The sequence below is a fragment of the Xenopus laevis genome, chromosome 2S, assembly GCF_017654675.1.
Source record: "Xenopus laevis strain J_2021 chromosome 2S, Xenopus_laevis_v10.1, whole genome shotgun sequence".
Lineage (NCBI taxonomy): Eukaryota > Metazoa > Chordata > Amphibia > Anura > Pipidae > Xenopus > Xenopus laevis.
The window spans coordinates 158,820,218-158,843,464 of NC_054374.1; positions in this window are offsets into that span (position 1 = coordinate 158,820,218).

Genomic DNA, 23,247 nt, shown 5'->3' on the forward strand with positions numbered 1-23,247 from the left:
CCTAGGAAAACTTGTAAGTAGTAATGAGCGAAATTTTTTGCAGAGTTTTGCTACAAAAATAAGGTTCATAGACTTCAATGGGTGAGAACAATTGGTATGCATCAAAAAAAAAATTGACGTGGCACATCACGACTTTAATGCATTTTGGTGATTTTTTTTTTTGCCATTTCACAAATTTTTGGCGACGCAAAACAGGTCAAATTCGCCCATCACTACTTATAAGTACTACACACTTGGTTCTAAAAGAAATAACATTAATAGAGGCTGAGGCATAGTGAAATTGTGGAGGTAAACAGGCTGTCCACAGACATGTCTGCACCAATGTTAGAAAAATGAACTGTAATTTGTTGCTGTACGTTATGCTGTGTTAAATACTATCCTATTTTATGACTCAAATACATTGAGTGTTGTCCTTTATAAATGTATATTGTAGCAACCTTAAAAAAAGGCACTACCCCGGTGCTACCACAAAGGAGTGACTCATCTGTAGAAGGAACCCAATAGGTTAAAGACAATTAGCACTTCGGACCATCAAATTAAAAATATTTTCAACAGTTGCTTTCTCGTCCGAGTTTTAGATATTTGATTTTTTTTTTTATAAATAACCCCCTAATCGAATTCCGAGTATATTCGAATTTAAAAAAACTCACATGAATTAAAAATCTGACCTTTAATAAATGTGCCTCCCAATGTTATTCACATTACAAATGCAACGTCATATGGATAAAAGTGAGGAGGTTCAATTCATGTTAAGAAAATACATTCACAGATATGGGCCATAAACCACCCTTGTTAAATGTTGCTGTTAGTAGTGACAAGTAACATTTTTTGCCAATTTTTGCCGCAAAAATGAAGCCCATAGACTTTAATGGGTGAAAAGATTTGTGGCTCAATTTGTGGCGTCAAAAAAAATGTTGTCGCCCATCAAATTCATTGCATTGCAATTGCAAAGCAATGCCGTTCTGCAGATTTTTGGCAAAGCAAAATGAGTCCGATTCACCCATTATAGGTATGGGACCTGTTATCCAGAATTCTCGGGACCTAGGGTTTTCCGGATAATGGATCTTTCCGAAATTTGGATCTTCATACCTTAAGTCTACTAGAAAATTCAGTTTTCTAGTAGACTTCCATTAAGGATTAATTATATCTTAGTTGGGATCAAGTACAAGCTACTGTTTTATTATTACACAGAAAAAGGCAATCATTTTTAAAAATGTGGATTGTTTGTATAGAATGGGGTCTATGGGAGACAACCTTCCCATAATTTAGAGCTTTCTGGATAACGAGTTTCCAGATAAGGGATCCTATACCTGTACTAACTGTTAGCACAAGGCAATAGCAGAAGATGGCAAATATTTACTATGTTTAATGTTATGCAGCCCAAAATCAGTATTGGCATATAAAAAATTGCACATACGTTTGTAAATGAACCTAGTCTGTTATGGCCCATGGGCTGAGACATGCCAATATATTACTATACACTGTGTAGAGACACAGGACACTTGTAGACCAATCAGGAGTCACTGCTTGACTTTACACAGAAGCAGAAGAAAACGACATAAGGATTAGTGTTCGCTTAAACTTTCCAGTTAATGCAAATTCAGAGCAATCCAACAAAAAAGCAAATAAAAGAGATTTCAATAGTCAATACACTATTTAAGAAAAAAAATCAATTTTCATACAGTTTATTAAATATTTTTTTCATTTCTTATGAATCAACTCTAGAGCCTCAACTGTGAGAAGAGGCTGATGCAGCAGAAGAAACGCTGATGACAAAACACCTACTCAATGTGCAAATGATAGAGGAACACAGGTGAATGCATTTCCTAAAAAACGACTACAAAAGAGGTGAAAGAAACACATTTGGAGAAAAAGAAAGGACTGTTGATTACTGCAAATTTTATTCTGTTCTGTAAAAAGGCAGCATACACTAGAGAATTTGACTTTCATTATTCTGGATGCAAATTAGAGTAACAATAAAAAAATGGTTCTGTGCATATTTGAAATGTTATATTTTTTTGGGGGGGGTTGGTATACTGCTTCATTTTAAAAATGTGTATTTTCAATATTCAAAAGAATAAGTTAACTCACATGGTGCTGAGTAGTGTACTGCCCAGCATTTATGACAATTGATGAGCAAAAAAAAATAGATTCCAATGGATGAAAAAAATTGTTACGCGTCAAAATAAATTTGATTTGGCAAAGCAAAAATGGGTCAGATTTGCCCATCACTATTTATGACCATGCAATTCCGCTCTCTCTGTCTATAATGCCCTCTAATGCACTTATAAAGAGCAATCATGCCCCATCCCAAGCATTTTATCTCCAGAGAGAACTTCCAACCTTGAGCATTAATTCAGGAGGGGGTATAGTTTTTCTTAAAGGCAAAAAAAAACTTCTCTGGTATTAGTAACAAAACCCAAGATGTGAATTGATTAAGGCTAAGGCCACACTAGGCGATAGCGCCGCGATTTGACTCGCGGCGACTTTTCGCCGCGACTTTTAAGCCGCGATCGCTGGGGAAACTTTTGCACTCGCGTCTATGGGGAATCGCGAAAAATCGCCATCGTAAAAACACACGCGGCGATCTTTTCTCTACTGTCGCTCGAAATTGCCTCGCTAGGCGATTTCGAGCGACAATAGAAAAAAGATCGCCGCGTGTGTTTTTACGCTGGCGATTTTTCGCGAGTCAAATCTCGGCGCTATCGCCTAGTGTGGCCTTAGCCTAAGAAATAATAAATTACAAACTAGTTACTTTTGAGTTCCCACAGGCAAGATCGATTAGAAAGTTTTCTTCTTCATTAAAATACTCACTGATGAGAACATCCACTTTATTAGATTTATTAAAATTCAACTCAAAACACTGATTTTGGTTCTACTGTGATAGAAGTTTTTTGCAGCAATTCGCAATTGTTTCAAAATACATTGAGACAAATCAAAAAAATGACCTCATGGCAGCAATCTGAGTTTGCTGGAAACATAATTGGTGTGATGGATGGGATTAAAGCAATGAAGAAAGACTTGTCCTTAATTATATTGCTTACACCGGAGAGTTTAAGGAAGAAGAAATCCATTTCCTTTCCACATATAAATTTAGCACTATATCTGTTTATTATTACGTTTATTTGCTGAGACTAAAAAAGACGAGTATATATATATATATATATATATATATATATATATATATATATATATATATATATATAGACAATTACAAGAGTCCTCTGCACTCAACCCATTATCAATATATTTAAGACAGAGACATTTTGTGCATACTGCTACTAAAAAATGCCTTACCCTTTAAACAACACAGGGATTGTTTGTCCATATATTGCAATATATTTAAGCTGAACAACTACGTCAAAGTCATCCCATATCTGGCCAGTCCTATGCTCAATTTTATCTGATTCATTAAGAATTCTATTGCTTCATTATACATTTTATAAAAGGGACGAATACGTTTTACCTGCAACTTACTAGCTGCTTTCAAAGTAAAACTCCCGCCTAATGGTTTTAAAAACTAGTGGTGAGCACAACTTTCCCTTGTTGTATATATATATACACGAGTATTCTATATACTCTATAGAAAAGTAAAAGCATTGACGATCCAGAAAGCCAATGTTAAGGTTATTCTTTCTTGTCACAAGGGTCTACATCATTGTGCTCCTCTTCATGATTACCTTTTCAAGATAATCAGTACATTTAGGGGCACATTTACTAAGGGCCGAATATCGAGGGTTAATTAACCCTCGATATTCAACCCTCAAAGTAAAATACTTCAAATATCGAAGTCGAAGGATTTACCGCAAAAACTTTGATCGAACGATCGTTCGATCAAACGATTAAATCCTTCGAATCGAACGGTTCGAAGGATTTTAATCCATCGATCGAAGGGTTTTCATCAAAAAAATCTTATTAAACTTATGGGGAAGGTCCCCATAGGCTAACATTGTAGCTCGGTAGGTTTAAAGTGCCGAAGTAGGTAGTCGAAGTTTTTTTTTAAAGAGACAGTACTTCGACTATCGAAATGGTCGAATAGTCGAACGATTTTTAGTTCGAATCGAAGTCGTAGTCAAAGGTTGTAGTAGCCTATTCGATGGTCAAAGTACCCCAAAAAAACTTTGAAATTCGAAGTTTTTTTACTTCAAATCCTTCACTCGAGCTTAGTAAATGTGCCCCTAAATAGTGTTTGCGCGAACTTCAATAATCTATTACAAAGAATGGATTGCACACCCAATTACAAAAAAGCAAAGAATAAGAAAAAATTACAAAATTATACAAAAATTATATAAAGAGATCACCTCTTTATATAATTTTTGTATAATTTTGTAATTTTTTCTTGTTTTTTGCTTTTGTAATAAATTCAGTATTTTTGGAATTGGGTGTGCAATCCATTCTTTGTAATATTTGTGTTCCCTCTTGGAGACCCTCATAGGGAGTCCTCTATGGATTAGCACCACACAGTTTTGGTTTAAGGGTGGCGCCTTCTTTATTCTATTTTGTATAAACTTCAATAATCTGACATTTAAAAAGAGTATCCAAGCTGCATTGGAAAAAGCAATTTCTATTTGAGGACAGGGGACGCCTTCCTACACTGAAGAGTATTATACAAGAGCCGCCATATGGATAACATCCATATTTTGAAATATGATTTCTTGCCATTATAGTGATGAGCAAAATTTTTCGCCAAGTTTCTCTACAAAAATGACACTCCAATGGTTGAAAAAAAATTGACGCACCGCAAAGCACGACAAAAAAAATTGATGCCCATAGACTTTAAATCGTTTTGGAGAATTTGTTTAGTGAATTTTTATATAGCTGATACCCAGGCTACAGTGGGAAAAAAAATTGCAGTGAAGATTGCTGGCTTAAGTTGATTTCAGCACCACCACTTGATTCTTGTTCAGGGAAGGGTAAAATGAATTCCCCTTGTGGACCCATGGGAAACAGCAAGAGAAAAGGAGGATTATAAAGCAGCTAGCCAGAAGACTGGAAAACAAATTCAGTCTGGAGATGGAGCTTCAGATCCTGCAAAGCTTCTGAAGTTATTTAAAAAAAGAGGCATCCAGAGATATACAGCTGTTCTTATCCAAAATATATCTGTTCTTAATCACAAAAAAAGATGATTTATTAAAGGAGAAGGAAAGTAAAAAAATAATTCCTACTTCATTTGGTTCATCAATATGCCCCCTCCTGAAACGCTATATTGTAAAGTCGCATGTTGCTGCTGTATCCGTGCACTTTCATGTTGAAGATGCGGCGCTTGGCATAGTTTGGCGCCGCCATTTTAACCTTGTCGCGTCATTTCCGGCCTGCGCTTGATCGTCAGTGCGCATGCGCTCCCTTCGTGACCCCTTGACGTCACCTGAGACGCATCTGAGGGCTGGATGAGAGAGGTCAGCGCTGCCGTCAGCTGCGTCAGCAGAGATCACGTGATGAAAACGTCTGCACTAACCACGGAACTCAGAGGTTTATTCTGCGCATGCACAGGGCACTGCAGATCCATTCTGCGCATGTGCATGCCCTATTCTGACCGATTTCTGGACTGCAGACAGGGTATGTGAATTTATACATGTTTAAACTTATTTCTACATCGATTGCTGGTAAAATATTAATGTCAAAACTAAGGAGGGAAAGGATACTGGCACAGGTACATATTTATCATTGGCAATACTTGGAGCCTAATATCATTTTTGACTTTCCTTCTCCTTTAAAATGAAAATATTAGGCAGAGCCCATATATCAACTGCAAATTTTTTGCAGGTTCACAAAAAATGTTTTCATTGAAATGATTTGGGACAGATTTGCTTATCACTTCTCTTGCCCACTTATTATTATTATTAGCATGTATTTATAGAGCACCAACGCTGTGAAGCAATCCAACCACAAACCAGTTTTTGATTTATTGAAAGAATGCATTAAATCTGTTTCAAATAATCTTGCACTGCTGCAGGATCGTATGACAGAGAAGTTTATATAGCGGGACAAAATAAAAAAGAAAGTACAGAACGTAGCCAGAAAACAAAATGTTAAGAATCTTAAGATAATTTTTTTCTCATTATGGTCTACATCATGGTGCTTCTTCTCTTCATGATTACCTCTTTAAACGGTAAACAGTACATTAGCTATAGGTTGGTCCAATTTTAAGAATCTGACATATTTAAAAACAATATCTAGGATGCATCGGAAAAAGTCATTTCGGTTTGTGGAGAGCCAAGAGCCTCAAGTGGGTCAGGCCTTGGGATGGAGGGAAAGGTGTAAAAACTCTGGGGGTGGTAACGGAAAATAAAAAAGTACTACTACAATTACTAAAAAATAGGGATGGTCGATTTCGACCCGTTTCATTTTGCCAAAAATTTGCCGGCAGCGAAATGTTGCCGACACCCATTAAAAGTCTATGGGCGTCAAAAATATTTTTTTGACGCGCGTCTTTTTTTATTTGATACACGACACCATACAAGTCTATGGGCGTCATTTTTGTGGCAAAACAAGGCGAGAAAATTTGCCCATCCCTACTAAAAAGTATTGCAGCCTTTTCTCCATAAAGTTGTTGTGTGTTGAATTTTATGGTATTGTTTACAGATCCAAGCAAAAGTTGGCCTGCCTCATTCATGAAATAAGCAGTATGTGCAGCTAACAAAAGAAGTGCCTAAAGGTTTTATATTTTATAAGAGTTTAAAGAAGGGGAAATCAATTTCCTTTGGACAAATAAATTCAACATTGTGGGGCCCATTTACTTAGCTCGAGTGAAGGAACAGAGGAAAAATAGTTCGAATTTCGAATGTTTTTTTTTGGCTACTTCGACTACGACCTTCGACTTAGAATCGAAGGATTAGAACTAAAAATCGGTCGACTATTCGATAGTCGAAGTATTGTCTCTTTCAAAAATTCTTCGACCCCCTAGTTCGCCACCTAAAACCTACCGAGGCCAATGTTAGCCTATGGGGAAGGTACCCATAGGCTTCCATATATTTTCTGATCGAAGGAATATCCTTCGATCGTAGGAATAGCGGTAAATCCTTCGACATCGATATTCGAAGTCGAAGAATTTTACTTTGACGGTCGAATATTGAGGGTTAATTAACCCTCGATATTCGACCCTAGGTAAATGTGCCTCTGTATCTGCTGATTAGGGATGAGCAAAATATTTAAACACGGAAAAACACCCATAGACTCCAATGTATAGTATAAAGAAAGTCACATGGTTTGAAAAATGTTGCGTGGAACAAACGCTCATTGGGGTCATTTATAAAGTTTGCGCAGTGCATATTTTTTCACAAATGGTTGGATTGCGCATGTTTTTTCCTGAACGCTAATATATTGCACTGCTCTGCCTGTCTTTCCGTTTTTTGTGAATTCGCAGTGTGAGTTTGCGCAAGTGCATCCAATGTGCGAGTTTGTTGTGTGCGAAAATAGCGTTGACAGTAATTTAAATTCGCAGTTTGCGAAACTGTTTTGCGAATATTTTATCTGCCACCAACGTTGTGGCGTAATTGAGTCGCAGAGTGTGCGCATAAATATTCGCAATTTGCAAATTGTGACATATTTAAAAAGCTGCTATAGACATTCGCATTGTGAAAAAAAATTTCACAATTCTTTTTGCACCCTCTTATTCAGCTTTATAAATATAACCATGCACAGGGCAAATATATTCACTTTGCGAACCAATCTGCCCGGCGTGAAGTTTATAAATGACCCCCATTGACTTCAATGAGTTTGGTGAATTTTTTGCCATTCTACAAATTCTTGGTGAAGAGAAATGGGTCAGATTAACTCATCACTACTGAGGATTTTGATACCAGCAAAAACAGGGGCTATCTTCCTACACTGAAGAGTTGTCTATTTAAAGTATTCATAAGATCTGTAGAAAATCCACACAAAAGCATAAAAGGAGCCAGAAAGCCACATTTTAAGATTACTTTTTTTTCTTGTCATGATGATCTACAATTCTACATCATGGTGCTTCTTGTCTTGATGATTACCTCTTCAAAACATATATATATTTGCTCCAACTTTAAGAATCTAACTAGTAACTGTAATGTTTGTTTTCTTTTATGTCACATGCCAATCCATCACTTCCATGTTGATAGATGCAAGACCTAGGGCTCATATATAGAGAAGTGAAGACTTTACCCACCGTTAGTGGAAGTAGGGAATCCGCGCTCTGCCAATTAGCACCTGATGAATGAATGCATCAATCCTCCCGAACAGATGTACCGAACATCCCAAACAATCGAACTTTCAATAGGAGAGAGGAGAGCACTCTGACGCAGATTAACTGCTTGTGAATAATATTTATTTAAGCTGCTATACACTTTACCCACCGTGTAGATGTTATTCATTAGGAAATTAGATTTCGGGCGTTCCTCACACAGAATTGAGGTGAATATTTAAAGATCTGCTAGCCAGTAACTGGGGAACTGTTTGGGGGCAAATGTGTTTAGCAGAGGCTCCTGTCCTATGTTAGCTACACACCTATGACATTAGTGCCCATTTGAAAAGTGTCATTTATGTAATAGGATGTAGTTGAGAACTACAATATACTGGATAGACAAAAATAAAGTTGAAACAAAGATTACGGGGCACATTTACTTCGCTCGAGTGAATGAATAGAAGAAAAAATACTTCGAATTTCAACTATTCGACCATTTGATAGTCAAAGTACTGTCTCTTTAAAAAAACTTCGACCCCCTACTTCGCCAAGTAAAACCTATCGAACATCAATGGAAGGTTCCCATAGGCTTTCTAACAAATTTCTGGTTGAAGGATTTAATCGAACGATTTTTCCTTTGATCGTTCGATCAAACTAATTGCGGTAAATCCTTCGACTTCGATATTCGAAGTCGAAGGATTTAACTTCGACAGTCGAATATCAAGGGTTAATTAACCCTCGATATTCGACCCTAAGTAAATGTGCCCCTACGGGAACATAAAATATTCTTATATACAAATATATGGTTTGTTCAAACACATTTTAGAAGTACATAAGGGAGAGATGACTGGTTTTCATCTTATACTGTAGGTATTGAACATATGACTTACTATCAATCTGAACAAGATTTGTTGAAAAGTTATACAGGAAAATTTCAGAATTTTTAAATTGAATACTTTCCTATTGAAATTTTGGATTATATAAAATTTGATCTATATAAAGAGTTACTGTCTCATGTATATGTTTTTCAAGTTTTTAATGTATATTTATGTATTTGTACATGGATGTTTGAAAGCTTTTGGTTGTTCAATTTTGTAATCAAATACATTATTTCCCCTTTATTTATAAACTCCTGTTTTCAGTTTTATGTTTTACCCCACACACAATCAAATATTTGTATTTTCCCAAGTATTCCTTAATAGTATTGTATAATTTGCATGTTTTCTTCACTTCTAGCAAACATACATTGAAGACTTAGGGGCAGATTTATCAAGGATCGAAGTGAATTCGAGGGAACTTTCGAAGTAAAAAAATTAGAAGTAGTTTTTTGGATACTTCGATCATCGAATAGGATACTACGACTTCGAATTTACTTCGACTTCAATTCGAAGTAAAAATTGTTTGAATATTCGCCAACCATTTTCTAAGTCTTCACACATCGAAGTAAAATCGTTCGATCGTACGCTAAAATCGTTAGAATCGTTCAATCGATTTTACTTTGATCGTTCGATGGCCAAATTCGGTGAAAAATACTTTGACTTCGATATTCGAAGTATTTTAATTCGATGGTCAAATTTCAAAAGTATTTTACACTTCGAAATTCGACCCTTGATGAATCTGCCGCTTAGTCACTTTTCAGCTATCTGCTCGATTTGGGAATTGGGGTGCTTTTTTTTTTCTTTGCCCTAATTTGAAACGCATCTTCGCACATGCACACTCTTCCAGTGATGTGTGCCATAATGTAATTGGGCTGTGCTGTCTTTTGCCCTAGCTTCCAATGATACATTTAATATGCTGGGCACTCCTTCCCAGGAAGTGAACCTCTGAGAATGACATTTGTGGGTATTTAAACTACTTTGGCACTGTGGGCAAATATAAGTGATTTATTCCCTAAGGGAGTAATTTTATTGACAAAATAGGTTGACTGCTGGAATGTTAGCCATGCAGAACTCATTGTTATTCTAATAAGTGAATTATCGATTGCAATCTGTTAGTGTAATTGTATTTTATTGAGTATTAAATGATGGGAGTGTGCTCCTCCTTTATTTTTACAAGAAATGTAAAAAAAACTTAGGGATTTTTTAAAAATAGAATCCTCCTGGAGACCATATCTATCTGCTACACAAAATACTTGAAAGTCTGGTTCAGCCACCTGGTAGGCCAATTATTTCTGCCACAAATTTGTCAACCATAGCACAATACTTGGATTAAATGTTAAGGTCCCAGGTAGCAGATTGTCCCTCATTTTCACAGTATATCTTTTATTTAAAAAAACAAAAATAGAATACTAATATCAAGGATGGGAAGAATTGTTTGTTGGTTACCATGAATGTTTTCAGTTTATATACAAACGAGGGTCAACCAATTAGTTTTTTGGACAATCTACTTGAATGAGTTCTCAATAGTAGTGATGGGCGAATCTGTCCAGTTTTGCTTTGTCACGGAAAACGCTGGTGTCATTTGACGTGCATTAAAGTCAATGGGCGTCCGTTTAATTGTCACCGGCGTCAAAAACATTTTGACGCCGGTGAATTTTCACTGCAAATTCACGAATTTACTCCCCGGCGGCAAAACTTGGAAATTTGCCGCAAATATTCACCTGGTGAATTAATTCGCCCATCACTACTCAAAAGGAATTACTTAAAATCTGAGAATGAATTTTACCTGCAATGGGGAGTAGTGTAGCTCCCACTTCAGCTAATTACTATATAGCTGACTATGGCAAAAAGTATATCTATGAATCTTAGATATACTGTATTTACTAGTGATGAGTGAAATTTTCACCTCAAAAATGCAGATTGACTTCAATGGGTGAAAAAAATTGTTGTGCAACAAAAAAAAATTGACGTGTCGCATTGTGCAACGAAAAAAAGATTTAAAGCCTACAGACTGTAATGCATTTAGGTGAATTTTTCCCATTTAGTGAATTTATGGCCAAGCGAAACGGGTCAGATTCGCTGATCACTAATATTTACATATTACAATATACATATTAAGATTTTCTATCACTACATAGAAGGTAACTTTATCTAGCAGGATACAGAAGAATCATTGCTTGAATTTACTGAATACCCTTATACCAGGTCAGATTTCATTCGGATGGTAAGGGAGCCATGTAGATATTTGAAATTATGTAGAATTGTAGAAATGTATAATTGGGAAATAGTTTTTTGGAAAGTTAATATGATACAATAATGGAGTCATTTAGAACTTATTTTAGAATAAGATATTTGTTTAATATTAATATTTGGTAGACAACTAGGGATGGGCGAATTTGACACACTTCGTTTCGCCAAAAATTTGCAGCTGGCAAAATGTCGCCAACGCCCATACAAGTCTATGGGCGTCATTTCCATGGCGAAACAAGGCGAAAATTCGCCCATCCCTAAATACAACTATTCTTTTAAAATACACGTATTAAAAAAACGAAGGTTTTGTTATTTCTTTTGTTATTTTCTTTGTAAAATGTTTTTGTAAAATATTTTACATACTGTAGGTGCTTTACTCAGCCTAAGTGAACACAGCCCTGTTTTGTCTCCTGGAGCATTCTGAGACATAATACTACAATACAAAATACCTTTAATGAATTACAACCCGTAGACACCTTTATCCATATCATGTATATAATTATCAAAAGAACTTAATTATCTCAGACGGGAGACATCAGGAAGAAACGCAATACCATCCAAATGTACAAAACCATACTTCCATACTGAGAGGTCACACCACAGGTGTTATAAAGCGGCATACTTTATTTCGTAACACATTGCCTTAGCCCATAAATAGACCGAAAAAAATGTTAAAAATATTAAAAACAGCCCTTATTAGCCACCATATACCCTATCAATTGTAACATGCACATGAGTATAAGTATAGCACAATCAATGCCCAGTAATATAACTCCTTCCAACAGCCTATGCATACACGTCAGTAATTATATAGCGAAATGTACTGTATAAAGGTCAGAGGAAAAAGGCTCCCCTTCCACTTTCTATCGTGTCCGGACACATTTTTTTTTAAAAAAAAAACATAAACAAAACAAATGGCTCCCTCACAGTCAGAAGTTTATCTCAGGCTAACATTGATTGCCCACATCAAAGAGGGGTCTATACCAGTCGTTAGAACAGCAGTGATATTCGATTCTCACCTACATAAAAGACATGGGGTGAAACTAGAAGATTCCTTCATGCATTGTAATGACTATCGCTCTCTTAGCTTCACACAAATGTGTCATTGTGGTAGTGTGGTATAGCACAACCCAACCCGCTAAGCAAGGAAGGAGCTATATTACTGGGCATTGATTGCGCTGTACTTATACTCATTTGCTTATTACAATGGGTGAAAAAAAATGTTGTTGTCCTTCATTGCATTTCGGCGAACTGCAGCTTCACAAATGTTCTTGCCTGTGGTGGACGTCTCTGTATGGAAGTATAGTATTGTACAAAACAGTCAGAAGTGCGGATTCAATTCCTTAGACCTATTAACCACTGCTTCCGTATGGAGCTAGTATGGTTTTGTACATTTGGATGGTATAATGCTACAATACCTTTTTAAATATACCTGACAAAATACATAATTTCTTTCAAGGCTCGTTTCAGACAAGCTGGAAAATCAACAAAAAGTCTCTACATTTCTGTAACTCTTCTCGTACGTTTTTTAACTTTTATCACTATTTTTCCCAGATCCAAATTTCCAGGCAACAGCTGCTTTCAAACATCATGCTGAGTTTAATATCCTGCTAAATAAAATGTCTTTGCCCTGTCCAACATTGGTTTCCTAGAAGATAAAAATCGAATTCACCGTGGAGTCCCACTGGCTGCTGAATGCTAATATCTTTCTTTTATAATGTCACATTAGAGAAATTAAATTGCCTTCAAATAGATTTTCCACACACAACTCCTTGGTTGCACAGAGAAGTATCCATGCTTGCTTTGGTTCCCTATGTTCCAGTACTGTGACTCTAATGCCCTTTGGATCCCTTCTAATTTCCCATTTTGGTTAAAGCTCTCAATTCGCTGAGCAACACAAACACGGGCTGCAACTTTTATTTCTTCATAAGGCTACATCATTACATGAAGCAAAATCTGCTGGACATTTTGGTTTAGCAAACAGAAGACAGGAGAATGAGATTCATTGTTTTGTGTACAGGTATGGGACCTGTTAATCCAGAATGCTCGGGACCTGGGGTTTTCCGGATAACGGATCTTTCCGTAATTTGGGTCTTCATGCCTTAAGTCTACTAGAAATTCATTTAAACATTTAGGGGCAAATTCATCAAGGGTCGAATTTCGAGGGGTTAAATCCCTCGAAATTCGACTGGGGAATAGAATCGAATAGACAATTCGGGCGAATTTACGCGCTGGCGAATAGTCGAATTGGCGAATATTCGCCAGGCGAATAGGCGCTCGATCGAATATTTGCTTGAAGGAATATTCGCCAGGCTCGAACTGCCTTTTTATTCGATCCAAAACTTGGAAAACAAGCCTATGGGACTTTCCCATAGGCTTTTAGAGCAATTCGGTAGGTTTTAGGTGGCGAAGTAAGCAGTCAAAGTATTTTTAAAAGAGACAGTACTTCGACTATCGAATGGGCGAATAGTTGCAGCGTTTTTGCGCTCGATCCAGTACTTCGACTATCGAATGGCGAATAGTCGCAGCGTTTTTGCGCTCGATCTATTCGAATCATTCTACTCAGGCGAATTTACACCAATTTGATAGTCGAGGAGCACAAAAATTCGAAGTTTTTTTACTTCGAATCCTTCACTCGAAGTTAGTGAATCGGCCCCTAAATAAACCCAATAGGCGGGTTTTGCTTCCAATAAGGATTAATTATATCTTAGTTGGGATCAAGTACAAGTTACTGTTTTATTATTACACAGAAAAAGGAAATCATTTTTAAAAATTTGGATTATTTGGATAAAATGGAGTCTATGGGAGACAGCCATTCCGTAATTCGGAGCTTTCTGGATATCGGTTTCCGGATAAGGGATCCTATACCTGTACTACATTTGTATTCCATGGGGTAGAAATTCAAGTAAAAATAAAATGTGATTTTTAAAAAAAATTGAGTAGTAAATTTTAGTTCTCTAACTAGGCACCAGCCATCATATGTGTTGTTTTTTCACGCCAAGGCATTTTAGCTACAGAACATGTTTGGTTATTCAATTATTATAAAAAATAAGAGCATTAATACTTTTTTAATAACATACCCCAGCATATTCAGAAAATAGTTGATTTAAACCATTCATAGCAGACAGTGTATGGTATGAATTTCCATCTGAAACTTCATCAATATAGAGCTTAACTACCTACCATCATAATCAAAATTATTTATCCTGGTAAACCCTGTAGCCCTGAGGAGAATTGGTATTCCACCAGAAGTTTAAAAATGTAATATTTGACATCATTCCATGTCACTATGGTTCTCTTTTTCTGATGTGCAGCCTTCTGTTGGGCTTGAACCCATCGACTTGTGTTCTGGGTTTCCCTAACATATCTTCTGTACTACTTATGTAGTCCTTGCTTCATGCCTGCCCTAGCTTTGCTAACGGGAATCAACTGTACTGAAGCCAATTGCTTAAGCTTTACCTATTTCTTGCTTTTAATTACCAGTCTGACTCCCTGTCATTGTCTGTTCATGCTGGTCTACCTGAACCTCTCAGATATTACATCTCTGAGAGGGTTCCCTTCCTAATGATCCTGCTGCCTTGCCTGAACTTAGATCTATTCTTCTGGTTCCCCTTGACCTGTGGTGGGTTTCCCAACTAGGAGTAAGCCCGTCCATATCCCCTATACCTTGCCTGTACTATGAACTTTTTCACCCTCTTGTCTGTACATGAACACGTTGTTTGCTTCATTTTAGCTTGCTTAAATCTGCCTGTACCTTGGCATTTTATTTACCTTGTATACCAAACAACCTTGTCTAGATGTTCTCTGCAGTTCAGCAATGGTTAAGGCCTCTATGGATAGTAATCATTGTTACTAGTGTGACACAGGAGGCACATTTATCAAAGGTTGAATTTCGAATTCATGAGTTTTTAAAAACTCCCCTAAAATCCCATAAATTTGACCATTCAAAATTTATTAATAAAATAGAATTTTTAAAACTTGGATAAATTGAGCTGAAAACTCGAACCGAATTCGATTAGAATTCTATTCAAAATTAAAAAACGCGATTAGAGTTTTTTTTCTCTTAAAAAAACTTAAATGTCTCCCACTGACTTAAACAGCAATTCAGCAGGTTTTAGGTGGCAAATAGTCAAATTTGAGTTCTTAAAGGGACTAGAGTGTAACGGTCGGCACCAAACACCAGAACAAACACCAGGCACCCTGGTCTCGGCTCGTGCTTCACCAGTAGTGTGACCGCCTTTGGGCCTCGGGAGGAGCCCTCGGCTTACTTGGGTGCCACCTGGACTTAAACGAGAGGTGCAAGATGAGGGTTCTGGATAGGCAGAGGGGCACAACTGTAGAGCAAAGTCTTTGGGCAGAAGGTCGTAGTACAAGGCGTTAGCCAATAGAGTAGTCAGACCAGGCCGGGTTGAGGCAGGCAGAAAGTCAGCATAAACAGTTCAGGCCGGGTCTGGGCAGGCAGCGTTCAAAGCGAGGTCAGGCAGGCAAGGATCAAAACCGGGAGATCAATCTGAGGGATACGGTAGAAGAGGTAGTCGAATTCAGGCAATGGATCAGGATACAGAGGTCAGAATCGTCAGGAACAGGCAGGGGTCACAACAGGTAGTCAGAATCAAATACAGAATCAGAATAGCAACAGCTAAAGGCACCAGGAACAACCTATAACGGGCAATGAGAAACTGTACAATGGCCCTTTAAATTTCCAAATTTTCGCACCATTGCGCGCTGACGTCCTCACACCAGCGCGCATGCGCCAATAAAAACAGCAGAGATGCGGCGCGTGCCCCTTAACTGTTCGGCGTAGGAAGAAGAGGACGCGGTGGGCGTCCCCGCCGCCCCCCCACTAGACCACCAGGGTAAGCCTTCACATAGAGTATGATAAATCTCAAAAATCAAATTCAAATTTGAATAACTCTCAAGTCGAATTTCACAGTTTTGACCATAAAAAAAAGTTGACCCTTGATAAATCTGCCCCCAAGTTAGAGTCCTGCAGTGGGTCGGGTACCCGCGGGTACCTGCAAAAACCTGCGGTACCTTGCGGGTTGAGGGAAGAAGTTCTGGGTGCGGGTACAGACACGGGTTGGTGGTTCTGCAGGTCGCGGGTCTTCTCAATAGTGATATTTACAACTTTTTTATGGTCACGTCTACTTCCGATGATGTCACTTCTGGTTTACAATGACAGCACTTGATTCTTGATGGTCAGCGGATCGCGGGTCCGGGTTGTGGATAAGTACTTGTGGGTAGGGCCGGGTAGCGGTTCCAATCGGGTAATAATGCGGGCTGTGGGTCCGGGTTGCGGATTGCAAGTTGCGGGTATGGGTCCCAAAAAATGGACCCGCGCAGAACTCTACCCCAAGTCTTTTTCTCAAGATGAGTTATTTCCTGTGTTTTTTACTATTAGCCTAATTAAATGTATATGTTTTTGAGCCTTGAATATGCCTCCACAAACCCTCTGTGTTGTCCTGACTTTGTTCATGCTGATTTTGATTTGACACCTCAATTGTTTTGGCACGCCTGCCACTCCTCCCCTATGAGATGTATAGAAGAGGCTTACTTCTACAGGCACTCCAATTAGGGTACCAACTACCCTTACTAAAGTACTGATACTGGGTTACTCAGCCCCATTAACAAAGTACATAGAAAAAGTCTGCATAGTTACAGACGGACAGGAATAAGGATATGAAGCTGCCAATCCCAAGAGACAGTGAACCCACTACAATTAGTAATGTGGAGTTGTGTCTGTCAAGCAGATATTCAAGTTACATTTTTACTTCTCTCGAAAACACAATCCTGCAAGGAAGAACTAAAAATTCAAACGCAATATTTTTTTTCTTTAGAAAAAAACACCACTGACATCTAGAGGATAGAGTAAGCATTTACTGAAAGCACCTATAACAAAAACTTTAAAATTCATAATAGCAATGGTAAATTGCAAAGGAACAGAAAGATGCAAACTCAGTGAACTATCGATAAATAAAAGTGATTGTATGCCCATTATTACAGCACATAATTTGGAGATGTTTGAAAAAAACTAAAAAAGTAGTTGTTTAAAACATTAGTAAACCTGAGAGGGATGCATTAAACTGACTACAGTTGAATAAACAAATCATTCTTTTAAAAAAAGGCTGAAATGGGGAAACAGTCCTTTTAAACAAAAAATGATTATTAAGAAGCTTCACGTTTATCAAATGTTTATCAAATTACATGCATGTTCAACATGACCTCACGTGGGAAATTAAAACGTGTGTGTGGAGGATGGTGATGGGATGAATGAGCCTAACATGTTGCTTGTAAAATATACTGCATACAATTCTTAGTTTTAAAGGAACATTAACATCGAAAAATGAAGGTGATGGAAAGTAATAAAAATATAATGCATTGTTGCCCTGCACTGGTAAAACTGGTGTGTTTGCTTCATAAACACTACTATAGTTTCTATAAACAAGCTGCTGTGTAGCCAAGGGGGCAGCCATTCAAGCACAGGATACACAGTAGATAACAGATAAGTACTACTATAGTTTATATAAACAACTACTGTGTAGCCATGGGGGCAGCCATTCAAGCACAGGATACACAGTAGATAACAGATAAGTACTACTATAGTTTATATAAACAAGCTGCTGTGTAGCCATGGGGCAGCCATTCAAGCACAGGATACACAGTAGATAACAGATAAGTACTACTATAGTTTATATAAACAAGCTACTGTGTAGCCATGGAGCAGCCATTCAAGCACAGGCCCCTACATGGCATATATACATTCAGCTATTATGGTGTGAATGGAGAGCCCATTGATGTCCTGTCCATTAAATGGAAACATTTTCACTATGGCTTTAAATTTGCAATGGGCTAAAATCAATAGATTTTACAAATTTTTCTTATACCACAACTTTTACTTATGAAGTGTTCTGCCGCTGAAACAATTCAGGGGGATTATTTGTATGAATAAAAACTCAGTGAAGCAGATTGATGTAAATAGCAATATATAAGTGTATACAAAAAGCTGCACTTCTCCAACACTTGAAATTGAACCATTCATTCCCATTAGATTAAAACCTGGTAAGAGGTAAGTACTGTGTTTTTCATCTACGGCACAATAAAATACTTTATAGACACTATTCAACAAGTGTAGGAACACGGTAATGTTGCAAATAAAAAGCCAACGTAAAACAGAGACTTTTTAAAATACGTACTTGTTACTTCTGTGATAAAAACAAATGACAATAGCAATGTAGTAGTGTTTGGATATTTTAAACAATATCCTATGTAAAAATCACATACCAATCCTAAAACTACTAACGTGCCAGCTTCAAAAGCTAAAATGCACATAAAAGCGGCTAATTTAATAGACTTTTCAGTGAATACCAGCTTGGAAATGAAAATAGAGCGTACTTGACCTCTGCCTCCGCCATCTCTCATTGGGGCAAATTCACTAAAGGGCAAATTTTCGCCAGTGACTACTTTGCCACACTTCGCTAGCACTCTTCCATTAAGTTCAACCCCTCTATGTCTATGAGCTCTGTTGGGTTTTATATATGGAATTGCCTCTGTATAATGCTGGTATGAAATATGGGGTATTATACATGGTATTACCTCTACCATCCTGATATAAGTTCTGGGGATATTATACTTGGAATTGCTTCTCTACCATCCTGATATGAGGTCTGGGGTATTATACTTGGAATTGCCTCTCTACCATCCTGATATAAGTTCTGGGGTTATTATACTTGGAATTGCCTCTCTACCATCCTGATACAAGTTCTGGGGGTATTATACTTGGAATTGCCTCTCTACCATCCTGATATAAGTTCTGGGTGTATTATACTTGGAATTGCCTCTCTACCATCCTGATATAAATTCTGGGGTTATTATACTTGGAATTGCCTCTCTACCATCCTGATATAAGTTCTGGGGTTATTGTACTTGGAATTGCCTCTCTACCATCCTGATATAAGTTCTGGGGTTATACTTAGAATTGCCTCTCTACCATCCTGATATAAGTTCTGGGTGTAGTATACTTGGAATTGCCTCTCTACCATCCTGATATGAGGTCTGGGGTATTTATACATGGAATTGCCTCTGTGCCATGCTAAATTCTTAAAGGGCATGTAAAGGCAAACAAATAAAATCCCATTTTTACTCCAATATACTTTAATTTAAAAATGTGCACCGTTTGTATAAGAAACTTGACTGTATGCAGTGAAATTCTCCCTTCATTTACTGCTGTGGATAGGAATTGTCAGACAGTCCCTAACTGCTCTGCAGGGAAACAATCATACTTATGAACAGCAGGGGGAGCCCCCGCCTTACTTCCCAGCCATGCAGAACTCAAGCAGCTTTGTTTGTTTCCCTGTTTTGATCATCTATGACGATCCCTAAGCAGCCCAGACCACACTGAGCATGTGCACAGTCTTGGTCTTGCAAAGATGTTTAACAAAGTTACACGACTCCCTGTGGCCAACTTTGAAAGTATAAATTATTTGTTTGATTAGGCTTGTGTTGCAGTAAGTTCATGTTTATGTTTAGTATGCAAAATACAGCATTTCTATCCTTATTCTTTTTTAGACTTTACTTCTCTTTTAAGGTAGATCTCACAATGGCGTCAGGCGACAAGAGTAGATCGCGAGGTGACAAAGTCTGGGCACCCCTGCTCTAACCAGTTTAGTTGCACTTAGTGTCTGCACTCTCTCCAGCTCATTTATATCCCTCTTAAGGACTGGAGCCCAAAACTGCCCCCATACTCCAGATGAAGCCTCACCAGGGGCCTATAAAGAGGCATAACTATGTTTTCTTATGTTTTCATTATAACTTTGCCATAAAGTATTTGCACGATGGTCAGGATGGCAAAATAGTCAGGCTTAGAAATAGGAATGCACCGAATCCACTATTTTGGATTCAGCCGAACTCCCAAATCCTTTGCGAAAGATTCTGCCGAATACCGAACCTGAATCCTAATTTGCATATGCAAATTAGGGGTGGGAAGGGGGAAAAATGTTTACTTCCTTGTTTTGTGACAAAAAGGCATGTGGTCTCCCTCCCCTCCCCTAATTTGCATATGTAAATTAGGATTCAGTTCAGCCGGGCAGAAGGATTCGGCCAAATCCTGCTGAAAAAGCCTAAATCCTGGCAAAATCCAGAACCGAATCCTGGATTTGGTGCATCCCTACTTAGAAACTTCAACTAACAATTACTTAAAAAAACAAACCTCTTAGCAAAAAACGATCAACATGACCTATAGGTAACTTTTAATGTACATTCATATTTTTAAAAGTCGTTTTTTTAGTGTCAGTATCACTTTAAGTAAATGCACAACAACTTCCAAATGTGCTTTTGCTCAGCACTTACAGATCATAGAAAGTCCATATTTATTAAAGTGTAAAGAGACTTGGTTAAAAAATCTTAATTGTAAATAGACTCTTATTGAACATATCAGACATAACCACAATATCATCAATTATAAATAAACAGCCCAGATCCTGCATTGCTTGCAATTCTTGCTTTAATCCTCCGATACCCAAGTTTAAAAAAACAATATATGTTATGTGTATCATCATGAACTCAGAAGTAGATCTGAGGGCCTGAGCCCATTGGTATTCTAGCTACACCGCACAAGAGGCAAAATTAAGAGGTGGCGGTGCTTGAAAATCTACCACTGTTTGTGGCTCCGAGCCTTCAGTAACCAGGGAGTCAGAAGAGGGAATGATAGGAGGTCCATCTGCTGCTCCATTGGAGACCAACTATGAGTCCTGATGCCTACGAAGTCACTCAAAAAAAGTGGTACAGTTGGGGTTCCCCCAGATGGGCAGAAAGCTCAAGCAAACGGAAAGCACCTCCGCAGGTCAGACGGCCAAATGAGGAAGACCCAGCACCTAGTAGAGTCTGAGAGGCGAGATTGAGGAAAGTCTGGTGCTCATATTAAGCATACGAGGGAGCAGCTAATAACTCTCTCTTCAAGTGAAAAAAAAAAAGTGGCAAAAATGAATCAACTTATAAGTTAATTTGTAGAATTTAAGCGGAACCCCACTCAAGATTGCTCTCAAAGGCTGAGTTAATTAGAAATATAATTAATACTATAATTCAGAATGTGTGGTGTACCAACTAATGGTTATGAATCTGAATTTTTATAATATGAGTGGATGTTTGTTGTCAGCTAAATTAAGAGAAGCTAACAGAAAATCCATTTGGATGAGTCAAGCGCAAAAACTTATTTTTTTGTGCCCGACAAACGGATATTAGTAAAGCACTAGCTTATGTTAAAGGGGTTATTCACCTTAAAATGAACTTTCGTTATTTGGCTTTTTATTCGCCACCTCTCCAGTTTGCCATCTCCGTAATCTGGTTGCCAGGGTCCAACCGAGCCTAGAAACCATGTATTGTTTGGAATACAAGACTAAAATATGAATAGGAGGGAGACTGGTTAAAATGATGAGCAATAACTATAAATCTGTAGCCTTACAGAGCTTTTTGTTTTTTTACATGGGGTTTTCGTCCCACGGAGATCGGTCGTTCGGGAGATGGGGATCTTTGCATCTATGGCCAGCTTTAGGTGGGTTTTGAAAGTACAAACTAGCCAAGGTACGGATTTGGGCTACTTTTTGGGCCTTTGGCTGGTTCGTACTTTGGAAACAGGCTTTGTCCTAACGTGCCAAGCCTGCGTCTCCCAAAGCATGTTGGGCAATGTAGTTTGTTTCACAATTTGCCAACTGCCAAGTTTAATGTAAGACTACACTACCCAGCATGCAATGGGACTGACTTGTGTAGAAGTCGGGAGTTACCAAATTTTGGGCTCCGTACCCCAGTCTCATTTTCACATTTTCCGGTGACTTTCCTCAATTTCAGACAATTTTGGGGCACAAATCTGTTGGCCACCAAATGTCTAGAGGTTTAGCTCTTTTATCAATATTTATTGAAATTGTATATGTATTAGGGCCTTATGGGCCCCCTATACCTCCTGGGCCCCATTCTGTAGTTGCATCCATGGTGACAGATGAATATGTACCATTTTGCTTCATGTAAATATTTGCTAAACAGTGAAAATGTTCATATATATTTGAATATATATTTTCATATATATTCATTTATTTTTTAGACTTTTTCTCTCCTCATATTGTGCTATTTTTAAAGTGCCTCTTGGCTAGTTTTGGGCTGGTTTTGAAAATTACACCTGGCAACCCTTCTCCCCGCACCTATTCAGAACATGCCTAAAGCTGGCCATAGATGCAAAGATCCGTTCCTACAAATCCTCAATTCGTACGTTTTTCAGATTGTGTGTGGAGTGTTCCGACATCTGTCGTGCCATGCCAATTGGTCGTTCAGCCGATCGGACGGGCTGGACAATTTCCAGCTGCCGATAATATCTCTGCATGTGTTGCCGATCAGACAATATCATCGCGAGACTGTCACTAGTTTTTGTCGGACATAACTTTCGTACGATTGCTGTCAGGGGCAGAACATCGGCTGATCTGTAATTTTACAACTTATTTGTAAAATATTTTATTTGATCTGAATGGTTAGTGGCAGGTCGGGAGACGGGGGAGTCCGATCGTTCGAGGATTCAAACGATCGGATCTTTGCATCTATGGCCAGCTTTACTGTCGATCTGTTATTAAATGTTACCCCTTGCAGAGCTGTTGCAGTATGCCAGTGAAACAAAAACTTGAACGTACAAAATATTAGAAGGGAATAGTGATGAGCTACGTTTCACCGCAAAAATGACGCCCTTACAGGGTCGGACTGGGGGGCCCAGGGCCGCCCTCCGGCTCCCCCGATACGATGGATCGGCGTGCATGAATGGGCGCAAATAGCGCCGCTCGGCACCGCCATTTTTTTTTACACAACCTACTGTGCAAGGGGGTATGGCCCGGCGGGGGCCCACGAGGTTCGGGCCCATCGTGTTTTTTCCCTGTATCCTGCCGGGCCAGTCAGACCCTGAGCCCTTATACCTCAATGGGTGAATAAAAAAAATTT